Here is a 23,803-nt window from a genome sequence, read left to right as displayed (position 1 = left end):
CTGTATTATAAAAAACAATAATCTCATATCCTATATTTCAAAACTTTGAATTCCGCCAAGCAAAATTATTCAACCATTGGAAGAGAACTTCTGCATAGAAAAATTTTTTTCTATGCAGAGCTGGGGTTGGGTTGATTTTTTTTATATTGATTTTATTTAGGGTAGTATTCGCTCAGTGAGTGTATCCTCTGCCAAGCGCTGCGGTAGTGACCATTTGTCTGATAAACGAACTTACCAGTTTTCAGAGAAATCGCAGAAGACCTGCAACACCAAGGAATGGAGCTTAAATTCACCTAATGATTATATGGGAATCATCGAGGAAAACTAAAATTTTATGGTAGAAGCTGGTATAAGCCGCACGAAAAAATAGGGAAGTTTCCTTGTTGGGATTTGAAGAAAGAGGCCGTCTATTAGCACTGGGGATAAGAATGGTATTTGCGCTCAAGCGTTGCTTGCTTAGTTGGTAGGGGTACCGTGTATACAGCACCAAAGTATACATGGTCGGACCGCTCTTATTTATTATATCTACCTCTTTCTTCTACGTCTTCTTTGTTGTCTAATGAACATTTTAGATATCTTCATCAAATTAATTGTTGAATTATCAATGTGATCTGAAAAGAGTGGAAAAATGATACTACTCTGTTGAGGAAATGTATTTGATTTATTTTATCATCATCCACAATTCTATTTATACAGTTAATACAGTTAATCCTCAAATTTCTCATAATCGTTTAGAGAACAAACGTCTGGCATATCAATATGAGGTTGTAATATTCTTTGACATGAATGAATACTCTAATCTTTTCTCTTTTAAGTGCTGAATTATCAAAATTACAAGCTTTCAAGTAAGATTATCCTTTTGTTTCTGGACATGTTTTTATTGATTTCTCAGCAAAACAAAGCGCGAATAAAAATCATACTTGAATAAACGACGTATGTTATGAACGTTTATATAGATGTGAAAAGATTTCACGATATTTTATTATAATAATAATAATTTATATAATAAATTGGTTCTTTTCATTATCCAATTATTGAAACATGAATTTGCATATTCATTCATTTCACTTGATTAAAGGTATCATTTAATTAGAGGTAACTGTTCAAGCGCCATTTGAATCGTTAAGAGATAAATAGAAATGTTTTTCACAAAGGCCAGCACAAAATCAACTAGGATTTTCAAAATGATTCCACATTTTTTATAGCCGTTTTGCTGCTTTCCTATATATCGGCATTTATTATCTCGAGAACTACATGGAGCTTCAAAATTTTCAAATAAAAATACCTACATATTTATTACAAAAATCACATGAGTTCGATAGGATAATTTTTTGTGAACCTAAATATTTCGCATTGCGTAATTTGCAGTTTTCAACGACCTTATCTTCTTTCTTGCAGGATATCTAGAAACTGATTTCTACCATTCCTAAGATGTTTAAGAGTGCTAACATCTAAGACTAAAAGAAGAAATCAGTTTTTCCTTCTAAAGAAACAGCGAACTTCCTCTAAAATGTAATGAAAATTTTTCGTCCAGTTTTCCTCAAACTTTCCAACGTCTATCCAGGGTAACATGAGTGAGAAATGTACCAACCTCTATTTGTGCTAATGTCCTATCAATTAGCACGAATTAATTGAAGTTGAGGGTGTTTTGACATAATAATTTCCAACATATCATGTTGGAAACCATTAGGATCTGTTAATCATCTAATTAAATGATAAAAAGTGTCCTCTATTTTACCCTCCATTAACGTTTCATCTCGGATAACTTAATTTGTCTTACATTAATGTGACCTAACTTCAATTTATTATTGTATTTGTTAAGATTTATTGTACACTGACCGCTCTTAATGGGAACCAACGTCATAGATAAGCGAATCCACGTGTCCCTTAGACACTTCCATTAACGTATCAAATTACTTACTTTTATTTTATATTGATGTGACTCTAATGACCATTAATATAAATATTTATAGCTTTTGTGTAAAATAGGTTTTTGATACTTAAAGCGGTTTGTAAACAGATACGAGGTGTTTAATAGTTTGGCATTCGTCGAGAATGGTAGTAGGATTATTGCTTAATTAATTATTTTCTTGCATAATAAATAGTTTTTTTACAAAGTAGTTTTAATGTTTTAATACAAAACCATCATTGGTAAGCCTGAAGCTAGACTACAGAGGGATTTGTCAGGGTGCTCTCTACTTTCTACTAGGCTTAAACGTACCACTAACTTGGGTATTGAATGGCAACAACGGGATTATACAACTTAAACGAATTCAAAGGGTATTGTATTACATTTTTAGAGACATTTGTCACAATTAAATTCAAATTAATAGATCATTTAGTAAATAAGAATAACTGAATTTATAAGAAGCAATCTGATCGCTAAGTCACAGTCTTCAAATCTGAATCGATGATTACCACAAAATATGCCATTATTATGAAGAAGATTACCCTCAAATTTTATAAACAGATTTAGCTTATTTAGTATTCATATCCTCGGTTAAAGATCGACGTCTATGAGGTCGATTTTTTACACTTTATTTAAAAATCTATTTTGTTTTCCCGATGTCTATGTTCGTCTGAAGAATACCCGTGTTGTGGGAAATGATGATTCATCTGATCACATTATAAAATTGACTGAATTAGGGGCGTCTTCGTAACATATTCAGAATTCTAAGCGCTTTTGTTCTTCTCTAAGAAAATGTGCTGATAGTAATTTGTGCTTTTACAACTCTCTATTTATTCCTGAATAAGCTAATTTGAGCTTATATGAAGATTCGTTGATTTTCATGAATTAGAATAATAACTATATTTTAGCTGTACTTCTAAAAAATTAAAAATACTTGGTATCAATAAATAAATACATAAATAAATGAATTGGTACACGTCAATGCCACTGAAATGGAGTTTCAATCAATTCAAAGTGAGTATTCAAATGTGATGATTACATCACGTTTTTCACTTAACAAATCCATATTCACATTTATTTCAAATCCCAGATTATTGATTATTTTCATAGTTCTCATATTCAATGTAAATAGGGAAGTTAATTTAACTAATTTTTGATTGTATAAGATTATACAGATTGAACTAAGAATATTTCGGACAAAGGATTGTGAATCGCAGCAAACGAACTGGCTGGAACCAACTTGCTCACATGTTATATATAGACTTTTCTTAAGCCTTTGATATTTTGGAAAGTATGTTAAAACTGTAGAAGAAGAGAGAGTACTATTTTTAAAATTATTAAGGAATTGAAACCAAACTAAAAAACTAGAATTGAAATAAAGAATTTTCTAGCATCAGATGACATAATCTTGATCTTATTAGATTTATAATGACGTAGAGAGCATCACATATTCCTCTAAAATCGACAACATACATCTGAATCTCTAAAATTAAATCGTAAGTAAGAGTAAAGAACTCAGATAATGTAAAATCGCAATTAACAATAGTAGAATTGTTTTATTTTGTTCAGGCCCAAATATCTGATATCAGAAAATAATGGAGATCTAAAAAATAAGGGCCAGATAGACGCAATGTAATGTGTTCCAAATTTCCCGCTTCAAGGAAATGTTCTTCTGCAGCAGGGAGTTTTGTGCGTCCAATGTTGATACATACCCGAAAAAAATCAACAAAAATTTCAATTAGGTTAGCCGCCTGATGGTTAGGTTAGGTTAGGCAGAAGCTAATGACTCTAGATGTATGACTGTAAGAGTATTTTTCAGAAAGTGAAAGTTGTAATGCAAAAACACTCTCATCCTCTCACTTTTCTTACACCACACAAAACCACCCAAGTGCTTCTCACCGTAGAGCCTCTAGATGTGACGTTTATGAAACTTTTGGAAACGAATTACTGAAATGTTTGCGATCAAACATAGGTAAAGTCGTAAGTTTATTTGATCACCATATGATGATTTCTTTATTAATGATGACTGATTGATATTTGATATTTAAACATCCCAAATTCTACTTTTATCAGAAAATTTCACTCTAACCAAAATAATTTAATAAAATCATTTTCATGTGAAAATAAATATTCATATATTCATACATAGTTTTGGTATCAATTTGAGTAGGACGGTTTGACCGGCAATATCTACGAGTGAAAAAAGTTACATTACTCACAAGTTTCATACAAAAAATTTTCTACGACCGTAGACTTAAAGAAATTGGACAAACCTTTAATCAATTTTTATTTTGTAATAGTAATATTAAAAGTATAACTGTGAGAATTATTAATTTGAAGTGAAGAAGATTGGTACTTGAATTGGCAAAATTTAACGAATTCAAAGAAATAACAGCAAAATTTTTGAAAAGGTATTGATACCTACAACTTGGATTTTGCATTTTCCATTTCTATACTGCAAAAAGAATTGATCTATTTTGACATTGGTTGGCCGTTGGTTTTTATATTTTTTATAAATGTTTACCAAGCTTAATCTATTGTCAGTTATTTCACCAATAAATCGACGTTGAACATTGTTGTATCAGGTACTGTAATAATTAAAACATTTCCGGTATTATTAATATGGTTACACTTCATTTTATATAATTTCTCCCTCCGCAGAGCTCCTGCGAATCCGAATATTAAAGCAACCTGGAAGATGTTACAAATAATATCTAAGCTTACATTAAAATTTATTGCTGTCATACCTTTGCATGAGATAATGATCGTCTGGAGCTTGCAACAGAAACTTATTAATTTCTTCGCGGGAAAATGTTTTAGATTTTTTGGGTCAACAGCCAACTGTGTGAATGCAAATGAATGAAAAAAAATCATTTCTATTATGCGTTATTTTCAACAAATAGCAGTAAACGAGATATAATCATTTATTTTTTAATGGAAATTTTAAGTTCGCTCTTCTTGCAAATCTTTTCACTCACAAAATAAATCGTAACTTTTAACACTCATAACATAACCTATTTTTCTCTTAGTTCCTACTTATAAATTCAATGTCGAAATGTCTGTGATACTTTGTTTTTAGAAGTCGTTTGACCGCACATGCTAGAAAACAATAAAACTGAGGTGGCAAGCATTAATTTCCCCTGTCATAAAAAGTTTATTTTAACATTGTGTAAATCTTGAAATCACTTTAACGATCATCAGTGGTAATTTGCAAATAGACAAATAAATAAAAACCTACGATATTCTTTCTTAATATATGAAAAATTTCATACTAGCTTTTTAGGAACCAAACCTACACAATTCAAACAAAACATCGTCATAATTTGTTTGGATACTTTTCTATCACAGTTTTATACTAAAATAGTTCTTAGATACGTAATTATGCGGCAATTGCTTTGAACCTTCGTAATACAAATCGTAAATCAATAAAAATCCACTTATTTACGAGACAGTTGTTTGTTGTTTTATCGTAATATCAAAGATTAAGCTTATATATTTGTAAACTCGTTGATATTAACTGTTTGAAATAAATAAAAAACCGATTATAGTTTCTTAATTTGAGAAAATAATGGAATGATCACTAGAAGTAAATCCATTCCTCTTATTTAATAAATGTGCAACAATATTCAACAAATGATATTTGAACATACAATAATTATAAGGAGACATTCTTTCCTATTTGAGGAGATATTTAGAGATAAGATTTTGTTAATAAATAAGAGGATATTCGTGACTTTTTCCGCATATATACTAACTTGTTTAACAATGTTCATAAAACGCACGTTTTTACTCAATACGCTTGAAATTTTAGTGCAAAAAGGGCGCAACCAAGTAATCTACAGCTGACTGTAGTGTATCGTTCCATAGCTGGATAACTTGTAAGCCAGGAAATTGACACTTCGCTTTAAACCCTGGTGTGGCAGATTTGTTTCATTTCGTAGTTTGTCAAATTGAAATGCGTAAACCTGGTATTTGCTTCCCTTACTTAAAACGAACTTCAGACAGTCTTGTATCTGTTTGCTTGGTGGAAAACCACAAACTAAAATATTATTTTCGTCAAGCAGTTTTATAGCCATATAACAGTTAACATATAGGGTGTCAATTTGAGAACGTACCGTCATATAGAATCCTTTTGCGGAAACGGATACAATCCTCAAAATATTAGATAAAAAAGAAAGTTACGACTAGTTTTATTGGAAGTCGTTTTTCAAAAGAAAATGTACAACATGATGGCCTGACTTAGCCCACTAGATTTCTTTTTGTGAAGACATCTAGTATGATTTGTGAAACACAAAATTTAATTTGATAGTTACTTATTTGTGTTACTGTCAAACATGATAAAATATCTTCACGGTTTCAATCGATTATTCAAAAAGAACTGTGAAGAAAGTATTCAATATTTATTGATAGGTGGTTGACCGACATATGAAATAAGTTATATCGTAACCTCCATTTTCATTTGAAATTGTATAGTTCGTGCTCGCCCCTGTTACAGGGTTGATGAAATTTAATTAGAACTTGCCTATAGTTTATTGAAAAATTACTAATAGCACAATTTTCATGATCCAGGAGGTCAACTGTAATATAAAGAATGTGTGTGAGTTTTGGAGAATTCCTGAAATTGAATTTTCAGTACAAGATTAAAGAAACCATTCTTAAATTCTATTTATCAAAGAAAAATAGTAAACCAAAACAATGATCAGTACCTGATCAGCAAGTGAACATCCTAGGCGAAACATGGTACGGCAACGTTACTGATCCAAATCAGTGCCGCCATAATATATCACAAATATTATCATACTGCAATGAGATTGTTTATATTTATCGGTCGAGTAATTTTCTTAACAATGTCTGACACGGAGACAGATGATAAAGTTGTTGACATGAGCTATACCCCACTAAGAAAAAAATATTCATGAGAAAAAAATTATAATTGACTATTGATGCGGTTATTTCTAAAACGGCAAATATTTCGGAAGTATCTTCTTCAAGTGTTCAAGATTGAAATCAAAATGTGGAACATAGAAATTGTCATGTTTAGCCCCACGACAGTGGAAGCTCGATATCATTGAGGTAGAAAATGATTTTAATTCATTATTTTAATGTCTCATTACACATATTATTTTCCGATATTATAAAAAGCTTGTTTTTTAAATGAATATGTTTCATATTTTCACCATTCACTTTATGTCTAGTCTAAACTTCACGTTTACATTGTATATTTTTGTAAAAATAATTGTACATAATTATTTATTTATATTACATATTAATCTGCTGTATGAAACAGCAAATTATGAGCGCTGAACACGAGCACTATGCTTCAATATATTTTGGTTCACTATTTTTCTTCGTTATATAAACTTTAGACTAAATGGAAAAATCAATAACTCTTTGACTGGCTAGTAATATAAGATATGTAGTGTAGATAGAGAAAAAACATGATATTAAAATTTGGTTACCTTTGAAATGAATTTCATTGAACTAATCTGGTCTCAAATGGAGGTATATGTCGCAAGAAACAATACAAAATGGGAACTTACGGTTCAACTATTATATGAATTAACACATTCTTAGTTCTGTGGAAAGTGTGAAAACTTTTTATTAGGAGGAAACTACTTATTTTTTGAGGTGTGTTTCTTATCCGAAATACACATATTTTTTGTAATGATGGCATTCGCTATAAATTTTGTTGTATAAATATTTATTATTAAATTTTTAGTTCATTATTTTTTACCTTAAAGTAATTTCAGATTCTCCGTCACTGAGGTATAGATAATTAGTTATTCCCTTGGTATTTGTTTATTTACAGTTGTAGTACGTTTCAAATTTGACATCCTGTATAATCGATAGGTAATGTACCTAATTGGAAAACACTGATTTTTTTCAATAGATACGAACTTTTCAGCAAGTTTGATCACATTTATAGTTGATTCGGCCAGGAGATTAAAATCAAACTATTAATTATAATGATAAGTTCGGAATCAAAAGAAAATTAACTTTTTCAAAAGATGTAATGTTTGTCACAATAAGCTTTCCGCAGGAACTTATCGCCCTATAAGATATTTTATATAATAAAGACAGGTACATGTTTGAAATATTAATAATACCATTTGAAGTTGGTATAATAGTAAATTTAAATCTTAATCATCATCGAATGCGATATATTTAGCAAAAAGGTTCTGACAAACTATTTCTACTTATCTTTCACGTCTATAACGATATTTTACGTTTTGAAAGTTTTCAAAGGCAAATTGATAAATACAGTGATTGATGATTTTAAATGTAAACAGAAGAAACAAATAAAATGCTAGTTTCTTTGAAATTAGTAGTACGAGGACCGTTCAACAAGTGCAAGACTTTTTGAATTTCCTTCCTCCTTACTGCTCATGTCAACATGCATCTGCTACATAATTTAATTTGTATAAGCAAACTACCTAGTTATTGACGAGAAAATGGAAAAAGATCAATTCTGTGTGCACAATAAGCATCATTTTATTTTAAGAAAACAGCACTCAAACCAGGGTTAAGGTGTATGAATATTATTGAAAATTTGCACCATCAATTTTAGTGTTAAAAAGTGTACTGAATTTCTTTGTAGCCTTACAAGTACGATTACATGTTCAAACTGCTAGATGTTGAGGTCTTTACATTAAAAACAATTTAGAAAAATCACAATATGCTGTTGACCGATTGATTCTGCGAAAGATTATGGAAACCATAGGCATTTCATGTCACTTGGTTGTTTCAATTTCAATGGGTATAAAAAGGCTTTTCACAGGTGCCGCATAATCGGGTGACAACTTCTCAGAACTATTTGGCATTATTTAACAGGAATATGGACGACTTTTTGCGTATTTGTGTTGCCGTAGAACCATTGCAAAATATCAGTAAGTCTGTCATAATGAATCGGCCCCAAAAAAAACAGAAGTGGGTTTGTCAGTCAAAAAAATCATGGCGACTATTTTTTGACATACATATTTCAGTTTGATCACCTTTAAAAATGTGAAACAATCAATTTCAAATATTATACCAACTTATTTTGCCGGTTTGAACAAGATTTGAATCGAAACGACCGCAAAAAGTTCTGTTGCACAAAGATAATGCGAAGATGTAAACGTGTGCCGTTTCCATAATAATAATCCATGAACTATGCTATTTATTGCTTCCCATCCACCATACTTCTCGTATTTAACACCGACCGATTTAAATTCAATAATGAATTCATAAACAAATATCTATTTTGATGAAGAATTTGTATTTAGAAGGGATACAAACATTGAGGAATGCTGGATAAAGTGTATAAAGGCAACATTGAAAAATGAAATGATTTTTATCGAAAAACCTGAACTCATTGACCTGCCATCGTACATCGTACGTAAAGTTTCTTAGATATTATGCGAAAATTAGAATCACTACTTCAAACATATTTTTTGCTTTCTTGTTTGAAAATTTAACATTAGTATTTATTATATCCTTTACAAATGATCAAATTTGCTGGAATATCTAAGACTTATTGCTGTTGAGTTAATCAGTTTATTTTGAGTGAGATTATAAATAATGAAATCCTGGATTAACCCATAACATTTATAAGTTCTGTTCAATTGAATACGTTAAATCTCGACTAATTTAAATGAACATATCATTTGGAGTTAATAAATTTCCAATAATTTGATATTAAGTACAATTGAATTTTGTATAAACCGATGCAAATTCATACAGAAGCTTGAATAACCAGAACGAAATCATTGTGAAGAGAAATATCTGTCAAAAGATTTTAGAAGAAAATTATACTAAATATAAATATTTTTCTAATTCACCCAAATATTACGTATTTATATCTTATATTTGTTTTTTACGGACACAAATAAGTTTTTTGTTGTCTGGATAAGTGGTAATGAAAATATTTCGTAATCAAATATGTAATTTGTTACTTCACAACCACAAATAACTAGTTTTTCATAACAATAAAATTTAAATTGTCTTGCTAAATGAAAAACTTACCTTTTCATACAAGTACTTATACTAGATAAAATATTTTTAATTTGAACACAGAATATTCACGATATAATTTTTACAAAACAGAAAGTTTTTCAAATTTGCATAAAGTTTTTTTATAAATTATTTAAGATTGATATAAAACTTCACATAATAACCCTTTAATGTGGGAAGTGAATTAGTTCTGTCGCTAATCTAATTGCACCGCGACGTCGACGTCGATTTGACGGCGCTCGATCTTCGGATTACTTGTTAGACGACCGTTGAATGAATGAATTCCAGTTTCCTCGTGGAGCATTTCAAAATCAGGAATATGTACATGCGCCATTACGCGAATATACGCATGCTATTAAGAAAAATTATAATATAAAAATCTTACTCTACAATAAGTTTGTAAAGGTATAAAATAGTTTCGTATTTTGGTAAGCTCAACAATTTTAATAACAACATCTTCAACCTATCGCAAATACTTCCTCGAGAAACTAAGATTCAGTGATAAAACTTTTTGATAACCTAGTGATTTTGAGTAAAATCAGAGTGGATAAATATCTTATACATATTAAGAATCAGGTCGATTTGAGACAAAAGCGACTTTTTCTCTCGCCGGGATGAAAAATTCGCTTTTCGTCCCTGGTATGCGGGACTATGACCTATTCTTTACCATGAAAAACTTTCTTTTGCTCCCGGTATCGTAGCAACTCGATGACAGTTTGCGTCGCATGAAATTTAGTATTTATTATCGCGTGGAAATACTGAATTGAAATAAACAAAATGAATTTAGACGATTCTAGTTATAGTGAATTTGAATACGTCAAGGACGAACTTTTCATCCCGGCGAGAGAAAAAAATACTATTCGCATCACGGGAGAACAGTAGGGCATCCTCGCCTGCGATTTTTGTCACACGAGCCGAAGGCGAATGCCCTACTTTTCTCCGTATCCGCTTCATGTACTATTTCAAAGGTTGACCACACTTTCGCTATGTTTTCGCCATATTTTCAATGTCATCTGTAAAAATTGACATAAATCTGACATTGTAATTCAAATATAGGAAAGAATTTAAGAAACTGAGGAAAAGTTACGTAGTTATAGTCCTGAAACTGCTCCGTCCTAGTATAAGTGTAAGTGATTCTATAGTGCAAAGGACCATAATATTAAGTTATTAAGTATCACATATTTATTTTGTTTGAACACTAATCCAGTATCTGTTCTTTCTTATTTTGACAAACAGAATTGTCGTTACCAATTGATAATTGGAGAGACAACATAGCGCAAATGAAATACATTGTGTTTGAGACCCATAAAAAATATTCATAAACATAAACTAATCAAGACGTATTCAATTACTTCTCCCTGAATTATATAAGCCTACCCGATGGTGATTCTAATTTTGTTTAAAATTTAAGTACTTTTTAACCTTTAGTATGGGGAAAAGTATCTCGGAACACGATTATCGATACGGGCTTGGTGGTATCGAACCTTTTAGATGAAAGAGAGTCGATATCCGTGCCGCATCCTGGAAGTGATGGTGTTTCTAAAGCTTAGGAAAGCTTGGAAAAGCGGCTTAAATAAGAAAAGGTGAGATATAGCTATTTTTGCTTTATCCTGTGTATCCAAAAAGAAGAAAGGTAGCGCTTGAAAGTGAAAGTACCTCATAAATTAGCAGGGTCTGTGTCAATGTTGTCCTTAGTGACGCCATGGGCGCGCTTACAGGTGATAATATAATGAACTATGAAAAAAAAGGATTTATAAACTTTGAAAAATTATAAAATTAGGGTTATTTGTATATATTTCGTTTTAGTGATATGTTACATTAAGCTGTAAAAATGTTTTTTCAATATTAAATATCAGTTATCCTAAATAAAAATAATAAAAAGAATAACTATACTGAAACAACAATTTTATACCAAGTTTGTAATTATATTATATAAAAACTGGTTTATAAAGAAATATTACAAAATAAGATATGTCAAAGGGAGCTTATAGACAATTTACTTACGAACTGCAATGATGTTGTAAACGAATACAGAAATAAATATATGAAAACCAAAGTAGTTACAGAAAATATAACAAAAATAAATTTTTCCAAATGATTAAAGTGCCAATATCAAAGTTTGAACATCAGCTCACATATCTCAGGATATAGATGCATTGAATACAAATTATAGATTATTATTACAATATTAGTCTAGGCTAGAAAGTATGATAATATTTCTAAATTGTGCTCGAAGAGAAAAAGTGAAGAAATATGATTTAAAAATTATTTCGTTCAAGAATTCCCTTTAAACGCTAATCCAAAACTCATGATGATTGAATAAAAGACCAAAACCAAGATCAGGCTAGTCTGGTCTAGATCAGACTCGCCACTAAGTGGTGCGGGAGTGAAAAATGGAACGTAGTGCAATCTCTTGGTTTATTAGCTCAACTAATATAGATAGAAAAATAGATTTGATGGTAGGTAATACTAGAGACTGTTCAGCCAAACAGTATTGACATAATATGGTGGATGTCTACCAATAACAATCTGTTGACATCATTGTTGTAGTAAGTTGTATAGAAGCTTTTTCGTTGTATTCACGTACAAAGAGTTATTTAGATACCTGAAATAAAATGTTTACTTATCTATATTATATAATAATATATAAAAGGAAAGTGTTTGTTGATTATGTTAAATTTGTACTTATTTTAAGTTTGGCCTTCCTACTGATGCTAAGAACTGTTTGGCAAACCCATACCGGTTTTATCGGCAGGAAACAGGAAATTTTAAAATATGTTCAAAACATTTCAACCCTTTGTGTTTGACACAAGATGGCAAAGGTTTGAATTTAGTAAAGGGTTATCGAAATTTGAGCTCACATTTGCAGTACAAATAACTTAATTTTATCAAAAGACGTCACGCCCTCGTAACACATTTTAGACCACAATCACCCAGACGGATATTCTACAAGAAACCTATCGTGGAATTTTTGGAATCTTTAGATGACATATGGACCCATTAATTAGCTAATCATTTTTTACTGCTGCCTTAATTGATTCCTGTGATACTTCGAATCAGAATTTGATCTTCCTCCTTATATACGAGGATATATTGAAAAATTCTTAGCCTACTATAGAACCAAACAAAATTTCAAAATATTTTATTACGCAACATATTCTCCTCTTAATTGGATACATTTATTGCAGCGAACCTGCAACGTCTCTAGACCTTTCAAAGAAAATGTTTCTTCTTGCTCTGCAAACCAGACCTCCACAGCTTTTATTACCTCCTCGTTGGAAAGAAAATTCCGACCTCTTAAACTTTTTTTCAGCTGAGGAAAGACCATCGACCAATAGTCTCTTTTTGTGACGGTTGTTATAAACGGATATAAACGGATATCCAGAATTTATGGAAAAATCATAAAAAATAAAATCGAACAGGAATATTGCAACATGGAGGCAGAGCGGGGAGGTCGACTATTGATCATTTATTTACGATTTCGCAAATAATTGAAAAGAAAACCGCCAAAAATCAAGAACTCCATCTTTTGTATGTTGACCTTAAAAAAGCATATGACAGCGTACCGCAAACAAAACTATGGGATGCCTTGGAAAGAACAAATATAAATGCGGCCCTAATAAAAGCAGTACAAAAGCTTTATGAAAACAGTAAATCACAAGTAAAAATAGGAAACAAGGTCTCAAAAGGATTCTCCATCAATAAGGGGTTAAAACAAGGATGCTGTCTGTCGCCCACACTCTTCAAGATATACCTGGAACACGCACTAGCACACTGGAAAAGGAAATGTAAGAACATGGGCATCCCACTAATCGATTCCACACTATATACCCTGTGTTTTGTAGATGACCAAATAATCTTGGCACAGGACTACGAAGACTTAGAATATATGACAAGAAAGCTAGTAGAGGAATACAGGAAATGGGGTCTAGAAGTAAATTTTAGTAAAACGGAATATATGTGTATTGGAGGAGAACAACAAAATTTAATACTTGAAGAAACACAACAAAAAATAAGTCATTGTACAAAATACAAATACCTAGGCATGATCATCACTAATGATGGAAGATTAGATGAAGCAATAACACAAAGAAATAACCAAGGAAGACAAGCAATAAGACAACTAAATAGTGTATTGTGGGACAAACAAATATCCAAGGAAAACAAACATCGAATATACAATAGCATAATAAAAAGTATAACAACATATAATAGCGAAATCTGGCCTCTAAAAGAAAAAACAGTCAAAATGCTGGAAGCCACAGAAATGGATTATTGGAGACGCGCGGCAGGAATATCAAGACTGGAAAAAATAAGAAACGACAGAATCAGTGAGATCATGAAATTGCAACATACGATTACGGAAGACATTAGGGTGAATCAGTTAAGATGGTACGGACATGTCCAAAGAATGCCTGAAGACCGCATACCCAAACAAATTTTAAATTGGACACCACAAGGAAGAAGAAAAAGAGGAAGACCAAGATTAAGCTGGAGAGAAGGTATCGAGAAGGATATTCGAGAGAGAGGATTGGAAGAAGATCTTTGGGAAGATCGAGAAAAATGGAAACTGGGAATCGGAAGACGGCGAAGAACGTTTTAACCCGATTAATATATATATATATATATATATATATATATATATATATATATATATATATATATATATATATATATATATATATATATGTTATAAACGCATTACAATCCGTTAGCAGTCCCTATTAGATAAATTCAAAATGTTTCAAGAATTAAACAACAGCCACTTCATAAGAACCATGTTTTTCATATTCTTGTACTGTTTGTCTTAAAAATACATTCATAGCTTCCAATTGTTTGCTTAGCTAACTAAAACAGGTCATAAGGTTTAACTTAAAGGTTTCAACAACTGCCCGTTATTCATTTCATCAGTTGAAGTTCATCTCTCTTTGTAAAATATGTCAAAAGCCTTGCTATCGTAGCAAAGTTCTTGATATATTTCCTAAAGTAATTCATCAGTCCAAGGAACATTCTTACGTTCAAGAAACTTCTCGATTGCTTCAATCTCATTATATTCAGATTGGCAATCGTTTTTCACGAACTAATATCTCCATCTTAGTTTGATAGGTAGTCAATGGCATTAAGTTACTGAATTCGAGTGACCACAGTGACCATGTATCACTGAGGTTTTATAGCTATTTTTTGTTTGTTTAAATGAAATACTGGAATTTTTAATTGAAAATCTAGTTCAAAGCTTTTGAATTGTTCTAAAAAATATTTGTATATAATTGTTGTAACATGAATACATCCTGTAAAATTCTGTTTGGCCCTTTGAATGATTCTTTTGGTTAGAAACCCTCCGTATTAAATTTATTCAGCTAAGGGATTCCGTTGTTTGCTGAAAACCTCGTAGAAACAAGTATTGAAGAGTTTCCTTATGATATATAGGTATACTGACTCGCTTAATGTCGTTTCGTTGCGTCAGCAGAAGGACTGACAAAAGTGGAAGAGTCTTTGAAGTAGAAATGGAGAAGTTCGAGAGGCAAGGTCTCAGCAACTACAATCTTGTAGAGAGCCAGTTAATAAGTAGAAAAAGTGAACGTGAAACAAATCAAACTTTGATAAGGAATTTGTTATAATATGAACGTCAATTTATTTTGTGTAGGATGTGAAATGGTAACATGCGTGTAGTAAAAATGGTGCAACTGAAAAGTTAATATGTTTTTTTATTTTTGGATGAATAACCGCTGCGCTATTTGTTTGGGTTTTATTTAATCTCAATAAGTTTCAAATGAATAATTAGAATTATTTTAACGGACAGGTATTAAATAGTATTTTAAATTGCTTGGTTAAATATAATGTCTTAATTGTTTGTTTGATCTTGTTCATTTATAATCAATCATTATAAAAAGTGTTTACCCCACTATATAAGGTTATGCATTAAGACTGTCCAAGTTGTAAATGCAGAGCTGCACGAGAATTATCTTCCATTATCAACTTGACAGATTCTGAGGCAATGATAAAATCCTTCTAAGGAATTTCGAATAGCCTCAGCTCGTATGTTATTTAATAGCATTCTTTTTCTGCTTTTCAGGTTCTCTTGATTAGTCGGACTATTTTGATAAACCTTGTCTTTTAACTATCTCCAAAAAAAAAGAAACTAATGGTGGCTATCGAATTGTATCACCAACATTATGTCTTCCAAATATTTTATCGAGATATTTTCTACCGTCCGTCTGCGAAATTCGGAATAGCATCGGCACGTAAATTTCGTTTTATTGGAAAAAAAATACGTCCAACATAAAAACACTTCACATGTTTAAGCTTTGTTTTTCTATAAATTACTGATTGAACATTTCATTCCGGAATTTCACGTAGCTCTAACTGGACACTAATTCAGCTTTACTAATAAAAGGCGCTAGTTACACTTGTTTGTATTTATTAAATGAACCACCTACCAATTTACATAAACCCTTTTGTTTCGATTTTCTACAAAAACATTTACAACACACCAGAGATAAATGGATAATCCTTTTTCATATTAAAATTCGAATTTAGGCATTAAAGCATGGTACGTTTCAAACATATAATGATCTAATAATTCAACTAATTTTCAGAGCTTGAAATATTGTAGCTGGAGATAAGTCAATAGATCAAAAATATTTTCTAGAAAAATACGTTATTCAAATAGACCTGATATTTGCCCTTTTGGCTCATCTGGTTTCCGTTCTGTTCTCTTCTTCACTAACGCATTGCTTTCCTTTCTAAATCTTTTAAGTATCTCTGAGCTTCCTAAATAAAGGTATTCAATCCTATAATTTATATGAAAGAGATTAACAACATATTTGATGTGAACTTTGGAATTCACATTCGTTACAAAGTAAATTGAGTCATCATTCTGTGAAACCATAGAAATGCGGGTATATATACCAAATCTTCATGCCGTGTCAAAGGAGAACATTTCATGCATTAGATATTGACTGAGCTGGAAGCATTGAAAAATTCTTATTTTTCAGATGGATCACTTTTAACTTTAACCGATTATCTTTCAAATCTATTATTGATTGATGTATTCTTTTTCAGATTTTATCTCTCATTCATGTACAAAGTAAAATCCACTGTTAATTTTTAACATAATTTTTGTTATCATCCTTCTTCTCACGAAGACAGACAAACAACTACTTAGCCGCCCGGTGGCCAGAATACCGCAAGAGCATTTGAGTATCCAGTAGTAGATTTTCGTAGACGGTTATTGTCGAAATTTCAGCCAAAAATTGGTTCCAGCGTGATCGCAAGGATAACGTAACAAAAATCCACAATCTCTTATTGAAAGACCACCATTTGAAGGTAAGGCAGATAGCTGAGACAGTAAGCATTTTAAAAGATCACGTTGGTCAAATCCAGCATAAAATTTAGCACATGAGAAAGCTAGCAAAATGGTGGGTGCCGCATTTGTTCCCTTCAGACAACTAACGCAGCCGAGGAAAAATTGTTTGACGCTGTTTAAGCAGAATCTGGAGAATTTTTATCGGTGTTCCATGATGGTCGACGAAATATGTACACACCAAATACAAAGCAGCTGTCAAAACAGAAGACTCTAGATAACATCCTCCAAAGAAAGCGAAAACTGTTGTATGGACTGGAAATGTGATCTACATCGCCTACTTGGATAAAACCTCACACTGTCAGTCTTGCCACGGCCAAATTGGGCTACGAACTGCTACTTCATCTACCGTATTCTTGACTTTTAGCCCCATACCACTCCTTTTGTACGTAATTTCGTAAAACGTTTTGGAATACTCGACGTCAAAGGTTCTTCATATTTCCGATGATCATTTGTAAGAACCGGTAAGAGTTCATCAAAAGTTAGTTTAATCTTAAGAGATTTTTTTAGTACAAAAGCAACGAAGTGTAATTCATAGACATTGGTGGTTGAGTATGGCGCGTGTTTTAATATTATAGTCGTGCGGCTTAAATTCTTTGTATAATAACGGATTAAAATACTAAATTAGCGTAATGCGTGATCTAAAGTCCTTTAGAGATTTTGAAAATGAAACATTTATTTACACTGGTTACAGAATTTTGATTTCACTTTTCTATAATATATCCAAAGGCTAATAATTCTCTATCTCTACATACTGTACACATTTCCTTCAACAACGAGATAATGCTCATAGTTATGGTTTATAAACTACGGTATGAATAAATTATTGAAATTTCGTTCGAAACTACTTCTCGTACGGATTAAATATTCAGAGATTTGAGAATGTGAAGCATCTTTTCATGGAAAAGTTCCTTTCATGTTGTGAAAACGTGAATGATACTCGGCTATTGTCCTCTTTACATGTTGGAATGATGATTTCTCTCATTGTACGTTGACTTCACTGCAACGAGGAATTTCTAAACTTCATTAAATCTTATCAATAGTTGCATATCAAGTTTCACTGTATATTTGCGGTATCAACATAAAGCCAGAAAACTTGTAACTCGGTTCAAGTATTTATAAGGTATGTTTTCGATCGAATAAAAGTTATACATGGTGTGCAAAAATGTGTCTAATGTTATAGCATGCTATAGTAAAATAAAGTTATATAAATACTAATATAGAGATAAAAGGCTGTAACCACAAAGTCTATAGAATAGAGGGGAAGGTCGACAACAATGTGTAGCTACGGATCCACAATAGATGCACAAAGGAATTTTCAAAATTTTGTTATGAAAAACTAACAGGCCGAATGTTACAGCACCACGTATTTATTTAAAAATTAAACACGTAAAAAACATCTGACTACGTAACATACAACTTTGTAACAAATAAACCAAAAGCATAATTCCACAGAAACACGTCCTCAAGTGACGCACTTGTGATTGCTAGTTTGAACCTGTTGCAACCGGTTTATATCCGTGTATCCATTTATTATAATATTGTAATATTATATATAATAATTTCTTAATATCATGTAGCATATTCTTCTCGATCATTTCTGCTTAGAAGATTATTATATCGCCCTGAAAATCATATTGGAGTTAACCAGTACGAGGATGTATTGATATCTAGTTAGCCTAGACCAGTTCCATCTATAAACAAAATATTGCGTTACCAAAGCAACGAACAATAACTTATTAGAAGTGTCAGTGTAAAGTTTGACGTCAAAAAAGTAAACCAGAGTTACCCAATAAATTAAAAGAAAAAAGATGTCCAAGATTGGAGTATCGAGCCATCATCAAGTACCTGTATTTAAAAGGGTTAAGAGGTAAGCAGATTTACAAAGATATGCTTAATACCCTTAGTGATAAATGTCCTTCATAGGCGACCGTGAAAAATTGGACTGCAAGCTTCAAAAGAAGTAATTTTTCATTTGAAGATGATGACCAATCGGGAAGGCCAGTTTCTGTGTCAGTTCCCGAACATATCGATAACATAATTTTATCAGAGCGTCGAATTGGGCTAAAACGGATGTCTGAAGCACTGAATATTTCATACGAATGCGTTCATCACATAGTTCACGTCAATTTGGACATGAGAAAATTGCTGCAAAATGGATCCCCAAATGTTTGAATGTTGACCAAAAGAGTGCAAGGGTAGAAGCATTGCGTTCGATCTGTGCTCGATTTGAAAACGATGTAGACTTCTTAAATCGAATTGTTGCTATGGATGAGACTTGGCTACAGTTCTACGATCCAGAAACAAAGCAACAATCGATGGAATGGCGACACTCTGGTTCTCCAATACCTAAGAAGTTTCGAGTTCAAAAATCTGCTGGAAAAGTTGTTACTTCAGTTTTTTGGGATTGCCATGGAGTAATCATGATTGATTTTTTGGATAAGGGTAGAACAATAACTGGGGATTACTATTCGACATTACTGACCACTCTACGGGAGAAAATTAAAGAGAAAAGACGCGGAAAGCTATCCAAAGGTGTTTTGTTTTTGCAGGACAACACTCTCGCACAAATCTCATGTCGCCAAGCAAAAAATTCGTGATTTAGGGTTTGAATTACTAGAATACTCCCGTTATTCACCAGATTTGGCTCCGTCCGACTATCATCTCTTTCCTCAACTCATAAAAGTTTAAAAGGTCGTAAATTTTCTTCTAACGAGGAGGTAATAAAAGATGCGGTCTGGTTTGAAGAGCAAGAAGTAACAATTTTTTTAAAGGTCTAGAGACGTTGCAGGTACGCTGTAATAAATGTATCGAATCAAGAGGAGAATATGTTGAGTAATAAAATATTTTGACATTGAAATTTTGTTTGGTTCTATAGTAGGGTAAGAATTTTTCAATATATCCTCGTATATCTTTTCCATCATTTGTCATCAATATTTTTTTGATTAATCAAAATGTAAAACTATTCTCACAGTTATTTCTTTACTTCAAAAAAAGTCTAATTATGCTTATAGATATTCCGCCTTATGTCTAGTTTAATTGCAAAGATTCCAAATTTTGATGCATCAATCCATTCAAAACTTATGCGACGATTTGAATACGAAATATTTAGTTCTCAATTTATATTTAATTAACATTCAATTGAATTTTTCTCTTATTAATCATTCACTGCCATTAATTCCCTTTATTTCGAATAAATTAGTAAAATTATTCAAGATTTTTTTTTGCTTTTTGTGTACTGACCTGAAATCGAAATAACTCATCCAAATAAAGATAAGTGGTAAGCAGCAAAATCCTGCTGAATTTCAAGATGACAAGGACAAGTGGCGGGGTAAGGACGACTAAAAAACTCAAGCATCCTTCCGAGAGTTTATTAAAAGTGAAATTATACATTACATATTCATGCATTACACAATAGGTAGAGGCATTTAATTAGTGTTCAATATTGTTAGGAACGCTGGTGTTCATTCAAAATTTTTTTATGGCAATTATACGGGGTAAAACATTAGAAAATGAACAGACATACAGTAAAGATGAAGTTGAGGTACAAAATATAATTCAGTAAAGAACTAACAATACATGTAAACAGCAGATTCTTTTTTCTTATTCTACATAGTGTATATCTTCACTACAAAAAATGAGTAACCTATTCAAGCAATGTGTTCTGAAAACAATGAGCTATTAACTACAATAATATAAGAATTTATAATGTACGTATGGAATGATTACAAAGTAATACGACGGTTGTCTGAAAAGTTTACGACCTCGACTTGAAGATCTGAACACCTACCAATATGAGTTGGGACGCTTAGCTCCTATTCTATAATCACATAAATGTGTCGATGTTAGGAATTTTCTGAAAAAGGCAAAAATTGTTTGAAAGGCAATATGCCTACGCAAATGAAAGAAGAGCTAGACACTGTGTACTTATACTTTGCACCTTTTTCTACGGCTGTGAAATTTTGGACAGCTGAATTCAAATGGTGCCCTCATTAATTGGACTGACCACGAGTGCTCGAGATGATCAAAAACAGACACAACTATCGATATAAGAGGCAATCGTCATATCAAAAGAACGCATTTGCTATTCGCGCGTTGGGTACAGCGTTCGCTCACTTTTGATTAAAACTGCATTCGAATGAACGCAGTTTAAACAAAATGAGTATATACATCTACCACACTCCTAAAACGACAAACAGTCAAGATCGTGGATTCTGAATACACTGTTTACACCACCACTCACAATTAAACTGTCTAGCGCTCGTGGTGGTGTAAACAGTGTATTCAGTATGAACGCAGTTGAATGTAGAGTATTGCAGTATGAATGCAGAGGTCGAAGCTGCTCATTTTACTAGTTCCATTTGGAGATTACTATGTCCATTTTCTTTGTTGTTTTTCTTGAAGAATGCATTGATTATGGACATGTTAAAACTAATCTTCGTTATTAAATTGAGAACGAGCCATTTTAATTATTTTCGAAAGTATCAATAATTGACCAATGACAGTTAAATAAGTGACATTTCTTACAAAACCTACTAAAAGTATACATAAAAAATTGAAACATGTTAAAAAATACAATAATATTTTAAAACCTCAAATATCTCGGAAACGACTAACCGTAGGAATAGGATTAATAAATACAATTTGATTTGATTTTTTTTATTGATTATTGAAATGATGAAAAAAAATACTATTCGATTTCTTAGTGCTTTTATCAACGCATCCAGCTGCAAAAATGAAATTAATGATTAAAATAAAATATGCTTACCATCCAAATCACCATCGAAATTAACACTGCCAATACTGGATAAACATCTAAAAATACAGGAGAGTATTACGTATCGTATATCGCATCGTATATTAAATGAAGGGAGAAAACGCTTATTTTGGATGAAGAAATACAACTATTGAAAATTTTAAAAACGTGAGACTATCGCTGAAAAAGTGTATAGACTTAAAAGAAGACTATGTTGAAAAATAAGAATAATTTCAGAAAAAAATGTCTTGTTACTTTTTTAGATCGGAAACTGTTAAACATTTCGTATATTCCATACAGGAATAAATCCAATTAAGATAAAAATTTTAGATTATTTAAAATTTGAATGTTTTCAGTTTTCTGTGTTTTTGAAACAATTATGGTATCTTACAATTGAATCCATATAAATTATTCGGTTATTAACCACAAAACTTTCAATAAAATGAAATATTGATATCAATTTTTTATATTTCTTATTGAAATTAATTGGCTTAGGATCGAGACGCTGACCTACACCTACTAGATACTTCCCGATAATGAAGCGTATTATTATTTCACTAATCTGATTTTTAAATAACAAAATCAAAATTTATACACGTATATACTATAAGTTGCTATGAGTTAGTATTGAGTTTTGATTTTTCTTCACAAACTTTGTGTTAATAGTGAATATGCAAATCACATTTTAGTATCCAAAATTTTTCGTTCCTAATATGAACCTTAGCTGTTACTATCTATCAGTTCCATTTTATGAGATAATATACCCACATTCAATTTGTATATGTTACATCCCAAGCCCGATCTTGTACGGAGTCGAGTACAATGAATTTGTACGAAGTCCGATCTGTACAAGCCATTTTGTACGAAGCCAAGATTTGCGGACTTCGGACAGAGATGATTGTACGAAGTCGACTCTGTACAACGCTGGTTGTACGGAGTCGGAGCATCGATACTCTCTCGGTAATGAGCGCGTTATTCCGAAGTAGTACACGCAACCTAACCTAACCTAACCTAACCTAACAATAGATGGTAGCCAACTAGCCGGAGAACATACTTTCAATCACAATTACTACGTTTGTGTTTACTAACATCTTAATAGCGCGCTCATTACCGAGTGAGTATCGATGCTCCGACTCCGTACAACCAGCGTTGTACAGAGTCGACTTCGTACAATCATCTCTGTCCGAAGTCCGCCAAACTCGGCTTCGTACAAAATGGCTTGTACAGATCGGACTTCGTACAAATTCATTGTACGAAGCTCGACTCCGTACAAGATCGGGCTTGGGATGTAACATATACATATATTTCACGCTTAGGCTATACAGTTGGACTGCTATTTTGGCTGGGAAAGTTTCAACACTAAAAGAACTCAACTAAAAGAAGTCAAAATGATTTAGCACATCTATGCACGATTTTATATTTCCTTCGATACTTTACATGTTTAAATGGCTCGAAAATAGTTTTCTATTTGGTGTTTCCATTTTATTTCCATAATTGGATTGCAGAAACAAGAGAAATGCAAAAACTGGAATCAATTTTTGGGAAATTTAATTCCCGTTTTTAAGAAAGCGAATTGAATATCCCCACTAGTTGACGTCTATCCTCATAGTTGTTTTGACACGTTTATTTTACTAGGTAGAATAGAAAGACTAGTAGTCCTTGTAACTAGGCCAGGAATATACGGTCCAGGCGAACATCCAGGTTTTGCTGTTTCTATGCTATTCGTTTTTCGAAATTCAATTCCAATATGTGGGCTGTAATTTGAAAAACAGCCAGTTGTGAATTG

General features: G+C 32.0%; 1 protein-coding gene across 5 annotated transcripts in view; it reads right to left on the bottom strand.

The window, feature by feature from the left end:
• The window catches only part of LOC130891512 (PDF receptor), a 156,137-nt gene that overhangs the window by 117,662 nt on the left and 14,672 nt on the right, over positions 1-23,803 (bottom strand). For 3 of the 5 annotated variants that reach the window (XM_057796313.1, XM_057796317.1, XM_057796320.1), the window contains exon 1: positions 9,911-10,177. The gene's annotated coding sequence lies outside the window, so the exon portion shown is untranslated. Of the gene's footprint in view, positions 1-9,910; positions 10,178-22,029; positions 22,077-23,803 lie in introns of those variants that run through there. The other 2 variants (XM_057796318.1, XM_057796321.1) reach the window with 1 other exon arrangement.

Source organism: Diorhabda carinulata, chromosome 3 (genome assembly GCF_026250575.1).
Source record: "Diorhabda carinulata isolate Delta chromosome 3, icDioCari1.1, whole genome shotgun sequence".
Taxonomy (NCBI): domain Eukaryota; kingdom Metazoa; phylum Arthropoda; class Insecta; order Coleoptera; family Chrysomelidae; genus Diorhabda; species Diorhabda carinulata.
This window is presented reverse-complemented; position numbering and strand designations above follow the sequence as displayed.